This window comes from Bacillus rossius, chromosome 1 (genome assembly GCF_032445375.1).
Source record: "Bacillus rossius redtenbacheri isolate Brsri chromosome 1, Brsri_v3, whole genome shotgun sequence".
Taxonomy (NCBI): Eukaryota; Metazoa; Arthropoda; class Insecta; order Phasmatodea; family Bacillidae; genus Bacillus; species Bacillus rossius.
The window spans coordinates 272,484,216-272,507,426 of record NC_086330.1 but is presented as its reverse complement, the minus strand read 5'-3'; the positions used below and the strand labels follow the sequence as shown (position 1 = coordinate 272,507,426).

Sequence of the window (23,211 nt, the reverse complement as noted above, 5' to 3'; positions counted from 1 at the left end):
TGCCACCACACCACTATTCCCCCGAGACAACCGATAACCATGGCGGAAATGCCTACAGTAGCCAGTTCTCCGGACACCGAAGATTCCAGAATGCAACGTTTCCACCACCATTCCAGGCGCAGCATGCAGGACATCAGGCTGCATACTACCAGCGAGGGGAAGTGAACCCAGTAGCAGCTGAGGTCAAGGCTGCCGTGTCCAGCGTAGCAGGACCAAGTCAATGGAATAACAATGAGAGACAACAATGTGTTCAAGGTGGACGTGCAAACCAGAGCACGTTAAACTAGAACGGGTTTCCGTGAGATCGCCCCGAACAGAAACCCACTATTCAGGCTCAGGGGTACTAGACGAAAAGACTCCAGTTTACAGTTGCATCAGCTACGACAAATTCATATGCACTGCAATGTTAAGGGAAAGTGAAAGAGATTTCTTGTGTAATGAGAACGATGAAAACGGAATTCATCAAGTATGTACAGTTTTTCCACATGTGACACTCAAAATTGGACAATTCAATGTGGATCCATTAATTGACAGTGATGCTGAAGTCACATGTATCAGCGAGGAGTTGGTTAACTACCTCGAGCACCAGGGAATAAGATTACCCAAGATTCCAGTACCAGCACTCAATATTATAGGAGTGACATCAAGGGCAAGCCCTATTGTAAACAGACAGGTACTGATTAAAGTACACGGTCTAGGCAAACCGAAGGACATGACTGCATTAGTTGTGAAAGGCCTAGCAAAACTACTCATAATAGGTACTGATTTTCTATCACAGTTTGGTGTAGTGATAGATTTTAAATTGTGTGCAATTCATTCGAGTGACTGTGAAACTCCAGTCTCACTCACTGGAAAGTGGCATGTGAGAGAAAATTTTGTGGGAATCTTGTACAGTGAACCCATGCACAGGCACATATTCAACGTACAAGCAAGTGGGCAACTTCAAGCATCACTTGAAGATATTAGGCAGTCACTACAAGAGGTGAAAAGTGTATCACCCAGCCAGCTGCAACAACTGTTTAGTGTACTGGCAAACTTTCAGTCAGTATTTTCTGACAAGCCAGGCCGAAACAAATTCTACCAAGCTAGAATCAAAATTAATGAGGAGGCACCGTAACACAGTAAATGCTATCCCATTCCGGTGAAGTACGTTCAATAAGCCACAGCCTACCTGCAGCTTATGATTGATTGGAATGTGATCAGGAGAGAAGCAAGCCCCTATGCTAACCCCATAGTGTGTGTGAGTAAACGAGACGGAACAGTGAGACTGTGTCTCGATGCTAGGGAGCTCAAAAAATTACAGTTAAGGACAGGGAGAGTCCTGTACAAATGGCAGAAATTTTGAGATTGTATCAAGGTGTGAAGTATCTCACTACCATGGATCTGTCGTCAGGCTATTGGCAGATACCATTAGAGCCTAGCTCCTGCCAATATACCTCATTTCTATTTAGAAATCAACAGTACATGTTTACAGTTATGCCATTTGGACTGTGTAACGCAGTGGCTGACTTTACGAGATGTTTAGACGCAACCTTAGGACCCGAGTGTCAGTGATTTGCAAGGGCGTATGTCGATGACATATTAATAACATCCTCAAGTTTTGAAGAACACATGCAGCATGTTGCCACAGTACTGCACAGACTGCAAGAGGCAGAAATGACTGTCAAAATTATAAAATCTGTTTTCTGCAGAGGAATTACCCTTTCTAAGACACATCCTCATGCCTGAAGGCATCAAGAAAGCCCCAGACAAGCTGCAGAATATCCAGGAATTTCCTACACCAAGGAACGTGAAAGAGCTGAGAGCATTTCTAGGAATAATTGGTTTTTATAGGATTTATTCCAACCAAGTTGCACAGTGTGCGGTTCCTCTGTTCACACTGCTGAAGAAAGATCAAGCATGGAGGTGGAGTGAAGAGCACGAACAAGCCTTCATCAGTCTGAAGAACTTGTTCCTGGCTGAACACGTCATCTACCATCCAACCCAAGGGAAGGAATTTCTGTTATACACAGATGCCTCAGACACAGCCCTAGGATGCAAGTTAGCACAGGAGGAAGATGGAGTTGAGAAGACTGTTGCTATGGTAAGTCGCACCCTCAACCAGGCAGAGAGGAACTATACTGTTACAGAGCGGGAAGCTCTTGCCATTATTTGGGCACTCCAGAAGTACAGGGATCTGCTACTTGGAGAAACGGTGAAACTGTTAACCGATCACCAAGCGTTAACATGCCTTAAGGCAGGCAAGTTATTTGGGAGCCGCCTTACTAGATAGTTTTTGTTATTGCAGGAATATGATATACACATGCATCATATCAAGGGATCTGCCAACAACACTGCAGATTACCTAAGTCGCCTGCATGAACTGCAAGAGAGTTCACCATCCACTGCAAAACGTCAGAAAGAATTCCTAGTGGCACCAGTATCCACAGAAATATTTAAAACTAATTCTAAGCTCCGAGATATCCTTAAGGATCTTAAATGTAAACAGCAAACAGATGAGTACTGCAGGAGCACCATCACCCAGCTGCAGAAGCAGTCAGCTGACAACAAAATTCATCAGCATTTTTGCCTATCTGAAGATAATGTTTTGTTTGCCCAGTAAAGGAGAAGAGGCATATTTGAAGATCACTGGAAACCAGTGATACCAGCTGATCTGAGACAACCAGTCACCTGGGAACTACATGTAGCATTGGGACATGTAGGGAGCAAGAAGCTCATTGAGGCATTAAAGAGGCAAGTGTATTGGCCTAACATGTCTCGTTATGTGAGCAAGGTCACAAGTGCCTGTGACCTATGCCAGAAGGTGAAACCACCTGGACAACACCTGCATGGAGAGTTGCAGCCCATCATTCCAACAGCACCATTGGAATTGTTGTCAGTCGCTTTATTTGGCCCCCTACCACAGTCAAAGGGAGGTGTAAAGTATGTTTTTGTGATGCAAGATGTTTTCACAAAATTTACCAAATTGTATGCGATTGTGAACCCTACTGCAAAAGCAGTATTGCAGAAATTAAGAATTTTCACTGAAGAAATTGATATGCCTAAAGTGGTATTATCAGACAGAGGTACCCAGTTTACCAGTGACTTATGGCAAACAGGAGTCAGAAAATTAGGTGCAATACCTACTACTATCAGTGTGCGACATCCACAAAGTAATCCTGTGGAGAGACTCATGAGGTCAATAGGGATTCTATTACACACGCTATGCCACAACACGCAGCAATCATGGCGAGACAAATTGCCTTATGTAGAATGTGTGATTAACCATACTGTACATGGTTCAATTGGAGTTACCCCTGGAGAAGCCATGAGCCTGAATAGATCGGTGGCGATCAACCCGAAATATCTACCCCGATGTGACCAAGTCCCTACTGACGAAGAAGCAAGACTACCTACAGGAGAAGAGGTAGAAGCATTAGTGAAGTGAAAGCTGACAGCAGAAGCTGACATCAGACGCAGGAGGAAGCCAGCGTCCAAATTATCAAAATTTAAAGTTGGAGACCAGGTACTGAAGAAGACAACTCCAGTAAGCTGAGGCCATTTGTGGCGGCCTCAGTCGTCTTCATTTTTATTATAACTTTTATGGTGCGTAAAGGTTGTTTTAAGATCAGTAAATTGTTTTATAATATTATTTATAGTATTATATTAGTTAATGGTGTATGTAAATTATTTATTTGTTGTTTTGTTGTACGTTTATTATCCTTATTCGGTAGTGGCAACCGCTAGATTTAACTAGAACGATCGAGCGGAGTCAGGGGTGGCAGGACAGGAGGGGGGGGGGTGACGTCACCTGACGAGAGAGGGGAGGCGCCGGCCAGCTGTTTTTGACGTTCGGACAGACTGTATGTGTTGAGCGCGGGCCGCGGAACTATCCGGCAGAGACGAGAATTGGTTTTTTCAGCGATGAGCTACGAGTGCGACGTTACGTGATTACGTGATGACGGTAATGCCATACACCCTCGGCGAAGTAACACCAGGCGTGGTGTATGAAAATGCGATATCGTGGGCCTAGTGCACTGGTCATCAATGTAGCGCGATGCTACAGGCGCTACAAGGTGAGCGGGGTTTACATCCGACCCCGGCGCACACCGACTACAGAGGTATGCCTCTAGAACAAGTAAGTGCAAGAACTGGATTTGTAACTTTTGACTCCGCTGGTTTGACTTGCGGGCAACGTGTTTAAAACAGAGTGCGGCGATGGAAATTACTGGTAGAACTATCTAGACGTCACTATTTCGTTTTTTCACCCTCCCCTCCTCGGTAGTAGATTTTATGGGACTTTGGTTTATTTTAAGTATAGTGTAAGAGTGTTTGTATGTGAATGTGACCGATGTACATGAAATTTAATTATAGCAATTGAAATGGTATCACGAATTGGATTTATAGGTTGCTTTCCTTTTTTACCGTACTTAATGCTGGTCATTCTATTTCTGGTAATTCATTATATATATGTTAACTATCACAATAAGTTTAGCAGGGCTGTCGGTCAATTTAGTACGTTAATGATTGCTTTTGCGCACTGGTCAAATTTTAAGCCAGTCCATGCGCGTCTATTTAAGTTAATTTTACGACACTTTCATTTTCAATATGTCAATAGAGACGCGTATACGGGACTGGCGTGGTGGGTGCGGGCGTGTTCAACTACCCCGGTATAAGGGGGGTTGGCCCCAAGTGCGCCACTCTGCTACGGCAGTCTTGTTGTTGGTCCTTACTGTGATAGTGCTTCTGAGTATCCTTGAAACGATTAGCCTAGCTATGGCCGTAAGCTGGTTGTATAATTTAGGCAAAGCTGAATTGTTGGCTAATATTCGAGCGGCAGGTTTAGTAGCGGGCGAAGACCTGGACATTGACGGGCTCAGGAAAATTTTTTCAACCCATTTGAAAAGCAAATTACGTGTGGAAATTCCCGAAGGCCGAGAGGAGGAGGTACCGGGCATTAGTGGATCGATTAGTGAAAGAATGGGTTGGGTGAATCAAATTGAGAAAAATCAACTGGTAGAATGTGTAAACAGTATCCCGAAAATTATAAGAGGAGACGCTGGGGAGTTGATTGAGTTTTGTGTGGAAACTGATAAAGTGAGGGAATTGGGTATTTTTTATCAAGATAAGGACATGTTAAGGTGTTTAGTAGGAAAGTGTGGAGGCGTAGCTAGACAGATAATGGTTCGTTGTTTGGAAAATTGTATGGATTGGGAGCATACTAAGTCCAGTTTGTGGGAGAATCTTTTCCCTCGTAGATTAAGGGAAAAACTGATTAAAGAGAAAGTGAACCGTTTTCAAGGGGAAGAAGAAAACACAGGGGTATTTGTTGAAAGCATATTATCCATGAATAGAGTATTTGGGACCGGCCTTACTGATAAAGAATTAATAGACATAATTCTTGAAAATATGTACACCAGCAAAAGAAGGGAATGCTCATTTGTACAGAGGCCTACAACAATAAGGGATTTGTTTACCTGGGCTATAGAAGTGGAAAATGTGTGGCAAGCCCGGCGTGATTCAAGGGACTGTAAGAATGATAAAGTAGAAAGGGTGCAGGGGAAATCGAAAGGCCCTGGGGGGAATAAAAGGATTTGTTTTAAATGTGGGCAGGAGGGCCATTACAAAGTCAATTGTACAAAATTGAATAAAAATACATACAAGTGTGAGTTTTGTGGAAAATATGGGCACCTGGAAAAGTTTTGTTTTAAGGCCAAAGCCAATCAGGATAGAGAAGGATCGGCGGAGGTATAATGTGCTATGCTTATAGTTTAGGTTTTACGTGGTTATAATTAAAAGTCTTGAGGACTGTGTTGCCAAGAAGTTGTTGGCGGAGAAAAATATGAGCTTTTTTCACCCGAAAATGGTTTCCAATTGATATAAAGGAGTTGTGATGTAAATTAAGTCAGAAAATTTATATACTTTCATATCTATATTTATATTTAATTTATGATTGTAAGAATATACTTCGTGATTTTTGAAAGTGTTTTAGCGAGTCTTTTATATTTACATATTGTAATGTTTGCCGTGGATTTTGGCAGGTAGCTGGATTTTTGGACTCTAATAAATTTAGTATGTATTAGACGTTTATGTGAGTTACCTATAGTCATTTGTGGAAAATTTGTTTGAAAAGAAAGTTCAATGGTCGCTGTACTTTTTTAAATGGTTAAATTTACATCCAGTATTAAATTATTTTAGTTTAGTTTTTTTTTTTTTGTAAAACCTTTCGGAAGTTTAGCTATGGGTCGCGCTTTATAGTTAGTGTTTGGTGCTATTTCGAGTTTGCTTTCTGTGTCTTAGTTTTGTGTTTTTCTCTTTCGCAGCTCTTTTGAGTTTTTCTTACTTCGTCTTCTACGTGTTGCTTTTAGTGTTACTTACTTTACGCGGACCTAATAGTTAGATAACTCAAAGGGGTATTATAATTTTTTTATTTTTTTTGTCGGGGTGGTTGAGGCCATTTGTGGCGGCCTCAGTCGTCTTGATTTTTATTATAACTTTTATGGTGCGTAAAGGTTGTTTTAAGATCAGTAAATTGTTTTATAATATTATTTATAGTATTATATTAGTTAATGGTGTATGTAAATTATGTATTTGTTGTTTTGTTGTACGTTTATTATCCTTATTCGGTAGTGGCAACCGCTAGATTTAACTAGAACGATCGAGCGGAGTCAGGGGTGGCAGGACAGGAGGGGGGGGGGTGACGTCACCTGACGAGAGAGGGGAGGCGCCGGCCAGCTGTTTTTGACGTTCGGACAGACTGTATGTGTTGAGCGCGGGCCGCGGAACTATCCGGCAGAGACGAGAATTGGTTTTTTCAGCGATGAGCTACGAGTGCGACGTTACGTGATTACGTGATGACGGTAATGCCATACACCCTCGGCGAAGTAACACCAGGCGTGGTGTATGAAAATGCGATATCGTGGGCCTAGTGCACTGGTCATCAATGTAGCGCGATGCTACAGGCGCTACAAGGTGAGCGGGGTTTACATCCGACCCCGGCGCACACCGACTACAGAGGTATGCCTCTAGAACAAGTAAGTACAAGAACTGGATTTGTAACTTTTGACTCCGCTGGTTTGACTTGCGGGCAACGTGTTTAAAACAGAGTGTGGCGATGGAAATTACTGGTAGAACTATCTAGACGTCACTATTTCGTTTTTTCACCCTCCCCTCCTCGGTAGTAGACTTTATGGGACTTTGGATTATTTTAAGTATAGTGTAAGAGTGTTTGTATGTGAATGTGACCGATGTACATGAAATTTAATTATAGCAATTGAAATGGTATCACGAATTGGATTTATAGGTTGTTTTCCTTTTTTACCGTACTTAATGCTGGTCATTCTATTTCTGGTAATTCATTATATATATGTTTACTATCACAATAAGTTTAGCAGGGCTATCGGTCAATTTAGTACGTTAATGATTGCTTTTGCGCACTGGTCAAATTTTAAGCCAGTCCATGCGCGTCTATTTAAGTTAATTTTACGACACTTTCATTTTCAATATGTCAATAGAGACGCGTATACGGGACTGGCGTGGCGGGTGCGGGCGTGTTCAACTACCCCGGTATAAGGGGGGTTGGCCCCAAAGCAAGGCCTGGGAACATGTGACAAAAAAGTTGTTTTTGTTATTTGAAGGACCATATGTCATCACAGACATAGTGCAAGAGAATTGCTACACTCTAGCAGAGCCAGCAAAAGGCCGACCAGTAGGCTGTTATAATATAATGCAGCTAAGGGAATACAAGAGCCCTACTACTATGTAAGCAGTACCGACCTAAGCTAAGAATACCTCGTGATGGTAGAATCAATAGTACCATGGACAGCTGAGCGCAGTCTAAGTGTAATTTTCAGACCAAGGATCTGATTGTACAGATGAGTAAGTGTATGTCACTGTGATTATGTGATCTAGTACGCCATGTGAGGCGTAATGCAGCCACTGTATTAAAATGTTGTTTAAGCGGAAGTGTGATTCCCGCTTGTTTCTGTGTAAAGGTGAAGTGAAATGCCACCTATGCAGATATTTACCCTGTGGTTATACGGAAGTGTAATTCCCGCTATATTGCTGTATTTGAGGTGAAGTGAAATGCCACCCATACAGATGTATTGTAGCCTGTGAAGCTACTAGTGTACAATGTGTATTGTATTTATATATCAGTTGGCTTGCACGATTCTTTGTATGAGTATGAACTCAAATATCACAAATTCCTGTACATGAAACTAGACTTGCCTATATATCGACCATCAAAACACGAAGTGGCGTAACTGCAAAAATGCCGATGTTGAGATATACTGGCTACAGACATATCTTTACGTGGTCTATCATGTCACGAAGTGGCGTAACTTAATTCCCAATGGTTTTGAAGATATAATGCTTTTTCATTTCGTCGTAAGTGTTTTGGAGACTATTCAGCAAAACACGTACTGACTTAAGTTAACTTACGCCTGTTCGTGTTTTCCGAAAAAAAAAATTGTTGACTATTTCTCGTTTTACACGAAGTGGCGTAACTACATGTGGGGCGGTCGGAAAATGCAACCTAATTGTTTTGTTGCACAAAGATGGGAATAGAGGGAAAACACCGGAAGGAAGACTGATACCGCAATACCGCACTATCTATATACTGATCTGCACCACTATCTGCTCGTCTGTCCATCACAACACATGCTTTAGATGTAGAGCCCAGGTAAGCATTTTGTTAAAATATTACTTATTAGGCCTACAACCATAACTAACCCTTAACCACAGACGTGAAACTTTTGTGCGTATATACAGGCGTGAGGTCCCACGCTGCAAATAATGCTGACACTAACACAGACGTGAAGTCAGGTGTCAGATAACCACTTATCGCTCCGGCGGCAGAGAGAAGACTGAATGGTAGGAAGGTACTGAAGATCATGTGTCCACGAGGTTACTGGTTACTGATGGCAGAGGGCGTCAGAACGCTGTGTGGTCCCGGGGACCTCATGTCTGTGGTTAAGGGTTAATAAATTAGTCTGCATATAATTTGTACATCAAGAACACTTATGTTCACCTTTAAATGCATTGTTTGATAAACTGTTTATTAGTGAATTATTACTGCAGGTAAAATTAACTCTAGGCTATTTTGAAGTGGACGTTACAACATACATTGCAAGTTTAATTTTGTATATTTATAATACATTACTTATTGTATCTTACAGATCGACGCTGGAGTTTGCATGCAAGTAAGAAGTGGACTAAAAGAAGATGGACGCTTTAGTGAAGTGGACTGACGGCACCCGGAACGTGGTGAGATTAACTGATTTAATTCCAGTTGATAAGGGCAATGCTTTTAAAAAAGGCTCCAAAGTTAAAATGCTTTACAATAAAACATTTTATTTTGGAACAATAATATTGTTAGAAAACAGTGATTCAGATAGCATGTCTGATGAAGACGAACAGGCATTGGCCGAATTTGTGCCTCTTTCCCGCCTTAAGAGCAATAACAGGGATACCGAAGCTGATCACAACCCCAACACTTCATTTGGAAATACAGATATAGCCTCTAATGTAGACTTAAATTGTTTTGGTAGTGAACCCGATGACAGCGACGCGGATCCAGATTTTACAGAACTGTGCGAATTAAAAAAATGTAAACTAGTAGGTGTTCAAACATGTTGTTGTGGATTGCTTGTTTGCAAATCCCACTGGTCAAAAAATGAATGTGACCATATTGTTTTAACTGATAGCAGCGATGAAAGATTCATTGCTAAATCTCCAAAGAAGAAAAAGAAGAAACCCCAACCTAAGTTTGCAGAAAAGAATAATATTGATAATACAGATCCCATGCATTCTACATGTACTTCCAACGGTTGTAACTTAGAGATTTTTGCAGCTTGTGTGAGATGTCTTGAGTTACTATGCTTTAGACATTTTGAGGAAAGTGATGAGTGCAAAAACCATACAGATAATTTAGAAAAATTGGAAACGCTCATCGAAGAGCCAAGAGAGCCAGAAGATTTTGTTACAGAAGGGTCTGCACGAGAATTTCCCTTAGAAAAACGGTACAAAATAAATAGACAGAAAGAAAGAAAACAAAGGAGAAACACTGGTCACGGCTATACACAAGAAAAGTCTTACAATTTAGTTGCTCCAAGAGAAATTAAAGACCGTTGCATTGGTAGATTCTGTGAGAAAACCAAGAAGTCTTGTAGTAAATTTACAGATGAAGACAGACAAAATATTTTCAAGTCGTACTATGAGTAGTATAGGAAAGTATTTTCTGGCACAGGATTCAGGTTGTGGTGTGTGGTGGGGTCAATGACCGACCGACCTCTGACGTCACGGCGGCCATTTTTGACTCAAAATTCCTCAAAATTGATTCAAAATTCCTCAAAATTGACTCAAAATGACTCAAAATTTCCCGTTTTAAGAAAAAAATTCCCGTTTTCGAGGGAAAAATTCCCGATCCGAGGGAAAATTTCTCGTTTTATTCCTCAAAAATCCCAACGGCTAGAAATGTCCTGATAGAGGCTTAAGCATCCTTAACTCAAGCCTCAGTTAAGCCTCTATCAGGATGTGACCTTGACCTTTGACCTTGACCTTGACCTCGGCGGCCATTTTGGATCCGACATTTTGGATGACGTCATTGTGTTCTAGAAAATTCCGGTGATGTGTTATCCACCATTTTGAATTATGATGTCACCGTTCCAATTTTCGTTATGGTCGCCATCTTGAACTTTAGACGCCATCTTGAAAATCTGCAATTTTTATGTTAGAAAATCGTGAAAAATTTTAAAAATCATTAAAAAATTAAAATAATCGAATTAAATAAAAATCTTAAAAACCACTGTTGCAGTTATCGTTACGGTCGCCATCTTGGATTATATAAATGTTGCATATTTCGTTACACCCGCCATCTTGGTTGAGTACCATGTCATTCTTACACTTTACGTTACGACCACCATATTGGATCCTATTAATGTTGCAATTATCGTTATGGTCGACATCTTGAAATTTAGTCACCATCTTGAAATTTAGACGCCATCTTGGAAATCCGTAATTTTTATGTTAAAAAATCGAGAAAAATTCCAAAATTCATCAAGAAATTAACTTAATAGAATTCCGATTGATTATATCGATTACCGTCCTCGGTTCGAACCCGGTGAGGGCAAAAAATAAAAAATCAGATCCTTCCACCACAGAAGCCACCTACAGATTGACCTACCTCCACCAATAACAAGGTATTTACCATCAGCTGGTATGACATCATGTCCGCCATCTTGTCTTCGTCCGCTGGAGTCCACCATCTTGTTTTCGTCTGCTAGAGTGTGCTGACATCATGTTAATATATTGTTCTGTTCTCCATACCTTTAACCTTGTATATTAACATTAAACTTTGACCTTGAACTTGAACTTTGACCTTGACCTTGAACTTTGACCTTGACCTTGAACTTTGACCTTGACCTTTGACCTTGACCTTGAAATTTGACCTTGACCTTGAAATTTGACCTTGACCTTGAAATTTTACCTTGACCTTGAAATTTGACTTTGTCCTTGAAATTTGACTTTGTCCTTGTCGGCCATCATGGATCCGACATTTTATGTTCATTACATGATACCAGGAGCCACCACCTGCCGGAGTACGCCATCTCGTGTGTGTACTTGTATTATAGAGGACATTCCCATCTGGATAGTTTTATTCTAACCCGCTACAGTGCAGTAATCATTTATTATGGAGGTGCTCCGCGCCATCTTGAAATTCGACCACCATCTTGAAATCATGTAATAATGTAGCTAGAAAAGCGGGAAAAAAATCCAAAATTAATTAAATAAATTTTTAATCCATATAATGATTGATTGGATCGACTAAGGTCCTTGGTTCGATCCCTGGCCGATACAAAACATCTTTAATTTAAAAAAAAAATACTAAAAAAGTGTTGGTTTAAGAAAATAAAAACACCACAAGTTCTTTTTAAAAAAATGTTATTACATAAATTCAATAGGAAACGAAACGTATACACACATTACACACAGGAAACGGAACGTACACACAGTACACACAGGAAACGAAACGTACACACAGTACACACAGGAAACGAAACGTATACACACATTACACACAGGAAACGGAAAGTACACACAGTACACACAGGAAACGGAACGTACACACAGTACACACAGGAAACGGAACGTACACACAGTACACACAGGAAACGGAACGTACACACAGTACACACAGGAAACGGAACGTACACACAGTACACACAGGAAACGGAACGTACACACAGTACACACAGGACACGGAACGTACACACAGTACACACAGGAAACGAAACGTATACACACAGTACACACAGGAAACGGAACGTACACACAGTACACACAGGAAACGGAACGTACACACAGTACACACAGGAAACGAAACGTACACACAGTACACACAGGAAACGAAATGTATACACACATTACACACAGGAAACGGAACGTACACACAGTACACACAGGAAACGAAACGTATACACACATTACACACAGGAAACGGAACGTACACACAGTACACACAGGAAACGAAACGTTTACACGCAGTACACACAGGAAACGGAATGATCACACATACAGTAGCGGAAACACACACGCTTAGTTGGAAATCAGAATACAAGAAATAAAACATACTTTAAAACATATAATAATTTATTTATTTTTCAATAGTACACACATGAAAGTTAAACAATTTATTAGTCCATCATTTTTACAAAGTATTGTGGATCTACTGAATATCGGCTTGGTTGTATTCTCACTTTTCACGGTGTTGTTACTTCCATTAGTTTCAGTCTTCACGAAGCCATCAGCATCCTTCAATTTATGTTCTTCAACATGATCGATCGATCTAATACCATCTCGCTCAGGTCAAGGAAAAATTATTGTTGTATTCTTTAGTCTAGTGGATCCATCGATGTGATCTATGACGTAAGTAGGCTTGGCTTTACATGTTCTACCATGTCTTTTTAATCCCTCAATTCGTGTTAACAACCTGATACACCGATTACAGCTTAACATTTTGCGTAGTGGGTTTTTAACACAATCATTCTTCTCATACCGTTCAGCATTCTTTATCAAGGTAAACACCTTGCTACAGTATCTGCTGTGATGTTGTTTTGATACAGCTACATACATCGAAGGCTCCAAAAGGCTCCAATTGCTCCAACAGCTTTTTGTTTCATCAGCGCCAATGATATTTGGCTAGAATGCTACGAGTCTAAGAGACTATGAGGTCTCAAGGTTACGAGTCTAAAATGATCTAGCTGGTTATGACTTATACATGGCTGCGGCGAGTCTGCATGGCTAAAATACCGCGTGGCTACGTAAAAACATGACTATGAAGCTACAAGGATACAAGTCTACTCGGCTCCAAATAAATGCAAGACGACATGGCTACAAGAAAACTTGGATACAAAGCTTCAATTCTACGAGTCTACAAGACTCCACCAACCACCTTCGAGTGTTTAAAGCTCCAACTGCTCCATCAGCATTATGTTATAAGATTACAAGGCTACTTGCTTACGTAGCTACAATTCTATGAGGTCCCAAGACATCATGACTACACGACTACGAGCCATGAGGTTACGAGACTACACGCCTACGAATCTTAAAGTTTACGAGACTGCAAGGCTACAGAGCTACGAAGCTTCTAGAACACAAGTTTATGTGACTGCGAGGATACAGGACTTCAAGTCTGCATGAGTTCTTGACTACGAAGCTACTCGTCTACAAGGCTCCAATTACCGTATCTTTCTTCGACGGAATTTTCTCTTTTGCTCCAACTGCACCATCAGCTTTATGTTATAAGATTACAAGGCTACTTGCTTACGTAGCTTCAAGTCTACGAGGCTCCAATGCATCTTGACTGCGAGACTACGAGACTATACGATTGCAAATCCTCAAGGTTACGTGATCTCGAGGCTATAGGTCTATGAAGCTTACAGAACGCATGGTTACGAGACTGCCTGACTAATTGGCCGCATGGCTACGAAACTTCATGTCTCTAACTGACTAAAATAGCACCATTCAGTGGTGAGAGTTAATTTATCTCATGCAAAGGTACTTGTTGCAAGTAGTTCCGCTTTTCAACAACAGATATCGCCACATGTTGCTTACAGATAAATAAAATTTATTTCTTTTATGTAGGATGCAGGATGCTCACTAACGCCCGCAAAAGAAGTACGGCTTCGGAAGTCACCAAGGAGAAGGAAATTCGTCTTGTACGTTAGTGCTTCACAGATGTCTCATGGTATATTACTAGACTGAGTAATAATTTTTTTTTATTTCCACCTCATTAAAAAATATTGCAAGTGACGATTTAGTAGCCGAAAATCACTAATTAAATGTAACTTTGAATAAAATGACATGTCTCATTAAGAGTAAAACTCCTTCATGGAGAGATCGGTTTCTCAGAAATAACCAGAAGCACTTGGAGAAACCACAGGAATGATCGCAAGCACACGGAAAAAACCTTCATAATATTGACAAGAATAATCAGGAGCACACGGAAAAAACCTTCATAATATTGACAAGAATAATCAGGAGCACACGGAGAAAACCGACATAATATTGACAAGAATTATCGGGCGCACACGGAGAAAACCACCACACATTTTCTTTGATATCATAAAATTAAAAAAAATTCAAAATAAAAATAAATTAATAAAAAATTTAAAACAAAAAAAATCTACAAAAAAATACATAAAATTCTGGCTTGTACTAAAACTCTATCTTTGCTCAACAATGATAAGTTTACAAGCTAGCAGAATCTATTTATGTATTTTTTTGTAGATTTTTTTTGTTTTAAATTTTTTATTAATTTATTTTTATTTTGAATTTTTTTTAATTTTATGATATCAAAGAAAATGTGTGGTGGTTTTCTCCGTGTGCGCCCGATAATTCTTGTCAATATTATGTCGGTTTTCTCCGTGTGCTCCTGATTATTCTTGTCAATATTATGAAGGTTTTTTCCGTGTGCTCCTGATTATTCTTGTCAATATTATGAAGGTTTTTTCCGTGTGCTTGCGATCATTCCTGTGGTTTCTCCAAGTGCTTCTGGTTATTTCTGAGAAACCGATCTCTCCATGAAGGAGTTTTACTCTTAATGAGACATGTCATTTTATTCAAAGTTACATTTAATTAGTGATTTTCGGCTACTAAATCGTCACTTGCAATATTTTTTAATGAGGTGGAAATAAAAAAAAATTATTACTCAGTCTAGTAATATACCATGAGACATCTGTGAAGCACTAACGTACAAGACGAATTTCCTTCTCCTTGGTGACTTCCGAAGCCGTACTTCTTTTGCGGGCGTTAGTGAGCATCCTGCATCCTACATAAAAGAAATAAATTTTATTTATCTGTAAGCAACATGTGGCGATATCTGTTGTTGAAAAGCGGAACTACTTGCAACAAGTACCTTTGCATGAGATAAATTAACTCTCACCACTGAATGGTGCTATTTTAGTCAGTTAGAGACATGAAGTTTCGTAGCCATGCGGCCAATTAGTCAGGCAGTCTCGTAACCATGCGTTCTGTAAGCTTCATAGACCTATAGCCTCGAGATCACGTAACCTTGAGGATTTGCAATCGTATAGTCTCGTAGTCTCGCAGTCAAGATGCATTGGAGCCTCGTAGACTTGAAGCTACGTAAGCAAGTAGCCTTGTAATCTTATAACATAAAGCTGATGGTGCAGTTGGAGCAAAAGAGAAAATTCCGTCGAAGAAAGATACGGTAATTGGAGCCTTGTAGACGAGTAGCTTCGTAGTCAAGAACTCATGCAGACTTGAAGTCCTGTATCCTCGCAGTCACATAAACTTGTGTTCTAGAAGCTTCGTAGCTCTGTAGCCTTGCAGTCTCGTAAACTTTAAGATTCGTAGGCGTGTAGTCTCGTAACCTCATGGCTCGTAGTCGTGTAGTCATGATGTCTTGGGACCTCATAGAATTGTAGCTACGTAAGCAAGTAGCCTTGTAATCTTATAACATAATGCTGATGGAGCAGTTGGAGCTTTAAACACTCGAAGGTGGTTGGTGGAGTCTTGTAGACTCGTAGAATTGAAGCTTTGTATCCAAGTTTTCTTGTAGCCATGTCGTCTTGCATTTATTTGGAGCCGAGTAGACTTGTATCCTTGTAGCTTCATAGTCATGTTTTTACGTAGCCACGCGGTATTTTAGCCATGCAGACTCGCCGCAGCCATGTATAAGTCATAACCAGCTAGATCATTTTAGACTCGTAACCTTGAGACCTCATAGTCTCTTAGACTCGTAGCATTCTAGCCAAATATCATTGGCGCTGATGAAACAAAAAGCTGTTGGAGCAATTGGAGCCTTTTGGAGCCTTCGATGTATGTAGCTGTATCAAAACAACATCACAGCAGATACTGTAGCAAGGTGTTTACCTTGATAAAGAATGCTGAACGGTATGAGAAGAATGATTGTGTTAAAAACCCACTACGCAAAATGTTAAGCTGTAATCGGTGTATCAGGTTGTTAACACGAATTGAGGGATTAAAAAGACATGGTAGAACATGTAAAGCCAAGCCTACTTACGTCATAGATCACATCGATGGATCCACTAGACTAAAGAATACAACAATAATTTTTCCTTGACCTGAGCGAGATGGTATTAGATCGATCGATCATGTTGAAGAACATAAATTGAAGGATGCTGATGGCTTCGTGAAGACTGAAACTAATGGAAGTAACAACACCGTGAAAAGTGAGAATACAACCAAGCCGATATTCAGTAGATCCACAATACTTTGTAAAAATGATGGACTAATAAATTGTTTAACTTTCATGTGTGTACTATTGAAAAATAAATAAATTATTATATGTTTTAAAGTATGTTTTATTTCTTGTATTCTGATTTCCAACTAAGCGTGTGTGTTTCCGCTACTGTATGTGTGATCATTCCGTTTCCTGTGTGTACTGCGTGTAAACGTTTCGTTTCCTGTGTGTACTGTGTGTACGTTCCGTTTCCTGTGTGTAATGTGTGTATACGTTTCGTTTCCTGTGTGTACTGTGTGTACGTTCCGTTTCCTGTGTGTAATGTGTGTATACATTTCGTTTCCTGTGTGTACTGTGTGTACGTTTCGTTTCCTGTGTGTACTGTGTGTACGTTCCGTTTCCTGTGTGTACTGTGTGTACGTTCCGTTTCCTGTGTGTACTGTGTGTATACGTTTCGTTTCCTGTGTGTACGTTCCGTTTCCTGTGTGTACTGTGTGTACGTTCCGTGTCCTGTGTGTACTGTGTGTACGTTCCGTTTCCTGTGTGTACTGTGTGTACGTTCCGTTTCCTGTGTGTACTGTGTGTACGTTCCGTTTCCTGTGTGTACTGTGTGTACGTTCCGTTTCCTGTGTGTACTGTGTGTACGTTCCGTTTCCTGTGTGTAATGTGTGTATACGTTTCGTTTCCTGTGTGTACTGTGTGTACGTTTCGTTTCCTGTGTGTACTGTGTGTACGTTCCGTTTCCTGTGTGTAATGTGTGTATACGTTTCGTTTCCTATTGAATTTATGTAATAACATTTTTTTTAAAAGAACTTGTGGTGTTTTTATTTTCTTAAACCAACACTTTTTTAGTATTTTTTTTTAAATTAAAGATGTTTTGTATCGGCCAGGGATCGAACCAAGGACCTTAGTCGATCCAATCAATCATTATATGGATTAAAAATTTATTTAATTAATTTTGGATTTTTTTCCCGCTTTTCTAGCTACATTATTACATGATTTCAAGATGGTGGTCGAATTTCAAGATGGCGGGGAGCACCTCCATAATAAATGATTACTGCACTGTAGCGGGTTAGAATAAAACTATCCAGATGGGAATGTCCTCTATAATACAAGTACACACACGAGATGGCGTACTCCGGCAGGTGGTGGCTCCTGGTATCATGTAATGAACATAAAATGTCGGATCCATGATGGCCGACAAGGACAAAGTCAAATTTCAAGGACAAAGTCAAATTTCAAGGTCAAGGTAAAATTTCAAGGTCAAGGTCAAATTTCAAGGTCAAGGTCAAAGTTCAAGGTCAAGGTCAAAGTTCAAGGTCAAGGTCAAAGTTTAATGTTAATATACAAGGTTAAAGGTATGGAGAACAGAACAATATATTAACATGATGTCAGCACACTCTAGCAGACGAAAACAAGATGGTGGACTCCAGCGGACGAAGACAAGATGGCGGACATGATGTCATACCAGCTGATGGTAAATACCTTGTTATTGGTGGAGGTAGGTCAATCTGTAGGTGGCTTCTGTGGTGGAAGGATCTGATTTTTTATTTTTTGCCCTCACCGGGTTCGAACCGAGGACGGTAATCGATATAATCAATCGGAATTCTATTAAGTTAATTTCTTGATGAATTTTGGAATTTTTCTCGATTTTTTAACATAAAAATTACGGATTTCCAAGATGGCGTCTAAATTTCAAGATGGTGACTAAATTTCAAGATGTCGACCATAACGATAATTGCAACATTAATAGGATCCAATATGGTGGTCGTAACGTAAAGTGTAAGAATGACATGGTACTCAACCAAGATGGTGGGTGTAACGAAATATGCAACATTTATATAATCCAAGATGGCGACCGTAACGATAACTGCAACAGTGGTTTTTAAGATTTTTATTTAATTCGATTATTTTAATTTTTTAATGATTTTTAAAATTTTTCACGATTTTCTAACATAAAAATTGCAGATTTTCAAGATGGCGTCTAAAGTTCAAGATGGCGACCATAACGAAAATTGGAACGGTGACATCATAATTCAAAATGGTGGATAACACATCACCGGAATTTTCTAGAACACAATGACGTCATCCAAAATGTCGGATCCAAAATGGCCGCCGAGGTCAAGGTCAAGGTCAAAGGTCAAGGTCACATCCTGATAGAGGCTTAACTGAGGCTTGAGTTAAGGATGCTTAAGCCTCTATCAGGACATTTCTAGCCGTTGGGATTTTTGAGGAATAAAACGAGAAATTTTCCCTCGGATCGGGAATTTTTCCCTCGAAAACGGGAATTTTTTTCTTAAAACGGGAAATTTTGAGTCATTTTGAGTCAATTTTGAGGAATTTTGAATCAATTTTGAGGAATTTTGAGTCAAAAATGGCCGCCGTGACGTCAGAGGTCGGTCGGTCATTGACCCCACCACACACCACAACCTGAATCCTGTGCCAGAAAATACTTTCCTATACTACTACTATGCTATGGGTAGTCTTCAATTACAACGAGAGTTCATTGCAAGACACATAGTGTCAGGGGCAACAAAACGCAAAACTACAGTTGGCGACAGTCGTAGAGCACAGTCAAAACAGTATTTTTTAACATTAAAAAATGAAAAAGAAGCAGTGTGCAAAAAGTTTTTTCTTAATACTCTTAGTATTAGTGAACGAACAGCAAGAACAGCTGTTGGAAAAGTAGCAGAGACAGGTGTTTTAGAACCAGAAAAGCGTGGAGGAAGACAGGAAACCCTAGCAGCTAGAGATGCAGATATTCGTAAGCGAATGACCGATCACATCAACAGATTTCCAAGAGTAGAAGCGCATTACTGCAGGGCTAATACAACCAGAGAATTTCTACATGATGATTTGAATATTAAAAAAATGTTTAACCTTTACCAAAGTGAAGATCCCAACGCCAACAAGGGCAGCATCGGGTTATACAGACTTATTTTTAGAAGTTTAAATTTAAGTTTTCATCATCGTAAAAAAGATATGTGTACTCTCTGTATGACTTACAAGACAGGCGATGGAGACACAAAGGACAGAATTAAACAGAGGTATGACCAACACATTGCGGAAAAAACAAAAGTTAGAGCAATAAAGGAAAGGTGTAAAGCAGCAGCAATTGAAAACAAAACTAATGTTTGTTTAGTATTTGACCTTCAGCAAGTAATCTTCTTGCCGAAAACCAACGAGAGCGCCGTATTTTATAAAAGACGCTTATCAGTGTACAACTTTACAATATACGACTTGGGAACCAAGGACTGTCATTGTTTTACTTGGAATGAGTCAATAAGTAAAAGAGGTTCATCTGAAATTGCTTCTTGCATATTCCTCATGCTTAAGGAGCATGATAAAAACAACGTAGGCAAAAAAGTGACTTTGTTTGCTGATGGCTGTTCTGGCCAGAACAAAAATAGTATTCTGCCTGCAATGTTCCTTCACTTTTTGTTCAATAGCTCTAACATTTCTGAAATTAGTTTGAGATTTTTTGAACCTTACCATGGTCAAAATGAAGGTGATGCTGCTCACAGTGCGATTGGCCATGCCATAAATCAAGCAGGCGATCTGTTTGTTCCTTCCCAGCTGGTACCAATAATTAAACTCGCCAGAAGGGCGCATCCTTACATAGTCCATCAAATGGAAACAAGGGACTTTTTGGACTTTAAAAGACTCTCCAAAGAACTGCGCATTCTCACCATTCGAGAGGATAACGAAAAAGGACAACCCATAAATTGGCCTAACATGGTAGAGTATGCTTTTAAGAAAGACCATCCTACAACAGTTTTTTTCAAGAACAGCCATCTTGATGAAACGTACAGGTCATTTACTTTAAAACGTGATGCTGACAAGAACCTGAAGATGCCCCTAGATCGTCTCAACGTTCTACCGCAGGCTATAACAAAAGAAAAGTTCAAGGATCTGATATCACTTTGCGAAGGACCTACTCCCGTTGTAAGGGCTGCAGAGTTTCAGAACTATTACAGGTCCTTACCTAATTAACTTTTCAAAGATTGTTGTCTAGAAGAGATGAAACTTGAATATCGTTATTAGTGTTTCTTCTTTGTTATTGATATTTTATCAATCAATATTATTTAGTTAAGATAAGTTTTTTTATCATTTTGTATGGTTTTTAAAGCTAAACAGTACTGTTTTTATTGAAATTGACATCAGGTTATTTTATTTTACTTTTTTTTTAAACAAATTTTTTATTTTATGAAACCAACAAAGTTGAGTATCACTAAGTGGATATTGTAGTTCTGATAATAATTATTTTGCCTAGTTTTTGTTGTTTAGAAATTTTTGTTTAAGAGTGTAGATTTTTCAATGTATACATGTTAGTTTCACTATAGTAAAAAATTTTATGTAAGCAGTTTTCAAACCTCTACTTTTTTAAAACCATAACATATTATGTGAAGCTACTCGATTAAAAATTTTTTTTAATAATACACTGTGTGAAGAAGGCCCAATAATTAATGCTGAGTGATTGAGTTATTTACTGCTAATATGATATACTTTCCTAATAACCTTTAGTGTTTGTACTAACAAACGATTTGTATTGTTATAAGTAATAAAACTTGAACATTTTTCATTATTTAAATGTTTTATTTCGCGGCGTAACTCTGCAATGAATGAAAACAACAAAACACGAAGTGGCGTAACTACAACATTTTTTATATTTTATTATAAATCTTAAAATATAAATTTGTAATAAATAAAATAATTATAGGTAACCCAAGTCAGACATCTTAAATATATATAAAAAATTAAATGAAGGGTTTTCTAGTTTGGGATTGTGCGGTATAGCACTTCAAACATAGGTGCTTTTCTTATTTTTGCTCTCCTGAAAAGTTGGCATTTTACAGATACGCCACTTCATGTTTTGATGGTCGATATATGTGAAGCTGTATTTACTGTGTACTGACAAACGAGAAGAAGTTAAGCTTATTTAGTGTCGATGAAACTATGTGGTATGATACCCCATCCTGCTGTGTAAACATGTGTAAGCACTGGCATGCAAAGAATCTCTAAAAGCACATAACACTTTGCAACTACAAGCAAAAAAATTTATGCAGGTTACCTTGATTTATTGATGTTGCTGGTTAATCTAAGGTCGGCGCACTTTCACTTAAGGAGAAATCACTAAGATTTTTTAAAATTCACTATCTTATTACCATTTCTGGGATGACTCTAGATATACTTAAAAGAATGAATCGTTAGGATTGCATTCTCCCCAGAATGCAGATTAGAAAAGTATGCACTCTTTGCCACTGTGTGCCACTCTACAAGAAAATTACATCGTCACAGCACTATTCACTCGCAGAACTGTTGTAATCGCTTGAATAGTATTCTTCGAATAATGCGAAGAGTAGCGAAGAATGTGGATCTGTAAAACTCAGGATCTGAACCCTTTGTCGCGAGAAGTGAAGATACTCCGGCAATCAAGTGTCCACAAGCAACTTCGCCTAACAGAAGTTATAAAATTGTAAAATCAAGAAAATTTTACTTGAAATGAAATGAGAAAAATATTGAACATGTGATACCATATGTTGAAACCTACCCTGATACAGCATGTTTGTGAAACAGCTGATTGGTAAAGAAACTTTACCTACACTGAAGCCAGGAGCCTCAGCAAGTACTGTAGGGCCGCGACGTCTTGGCGGGTCGACTCCCTGAGCTCAGCGACCTTGTAATCGACACGCCCCGCCTTGTCTGCTCCGCAGACAAGTCTTCATGCCGTTCCGAAAACATTGGCCGAGAACAATCTCACGTACGGTGCAACACAGCGCAGATCTTAATGATACAAAGATGCGATAATGCTTTACGGTAATTTATTATTTAAAGGTAGTGCACCATTTGCTCGACTGGGCAGCTTAGTTAAACATAGTTATACAAAGCTATACAATTCTTTAAAGTTAAGAACTAAATTGGTAATTGTGGGTTGCTGTAGGAAACACAATTAATTAAGACTTGCATGTAACTCCCTCGCTGATGCTTTCTTTTCCATTTCGTTTGGCTGAAATGTGAAGACGATCGGCATGACACTTTCACGCACTTCAAGAACCTTGCCACTTTTATGCACACGGGTTGGTATTTTTTCCATAACAGCACTCTGAAAGAACCAGTTTAGTCATTTCGAGGGGGCCGAAAACCATATTTATAACAAACCATCCTCGCGTATTTTATAGTCTCCTGTTGTGTTTGCTTTATAAACAAGAGAGGCTCCGGGAAGGAAGCCCAGCCTAGAACCAACGCTTACAACTATCAGTCTGTGCCCTGCATTTCTGAAAGGTTAAATTAGTGTCAACCCAGGTTTCATCCATGTCAAATATCTTCTTCCCCGCCTCCCTGCACTGTTTCATCTGAGTCAGGTACCGCGATCGCCAAGCAACAACGTCAGTTCTTTCTAGAAGAAGCATTCGCTTATTTTGGCTTCTTCTTCACACAAAACCCATTTCTTTGAGTATTTTACGCAGAGATGTCTTTCCCCAACTCCATCCGATTTTTTTCTT

The 23,211-nt window shown here is 39.5% G+C and overlaps 1 protein-coding gene across 1 annotated transcript in view; it reads right to left on the bottom strand.

Annotated features, from left to right (window-relative positions):
- Positions 1–22,578, bottom strand: part of LOC134527607 (UDP-glycosyltransferase UGT5-like) — a 344,034-nt gene extending 321,456 nt beyond the window's left edge. Inside the window, exon 1 of the mRNA XM_063360446.1 lies at positions 21,780–22,578. The gene's annotated coding sequence lies outside the window, so the exon portion shown is untranslated. The remainder of the gene's footprint in view (positions 1–21,779) is intronic.
- Between the last annotated feature and the right edge of the window lie 633 nt (positions 22,579–23,211).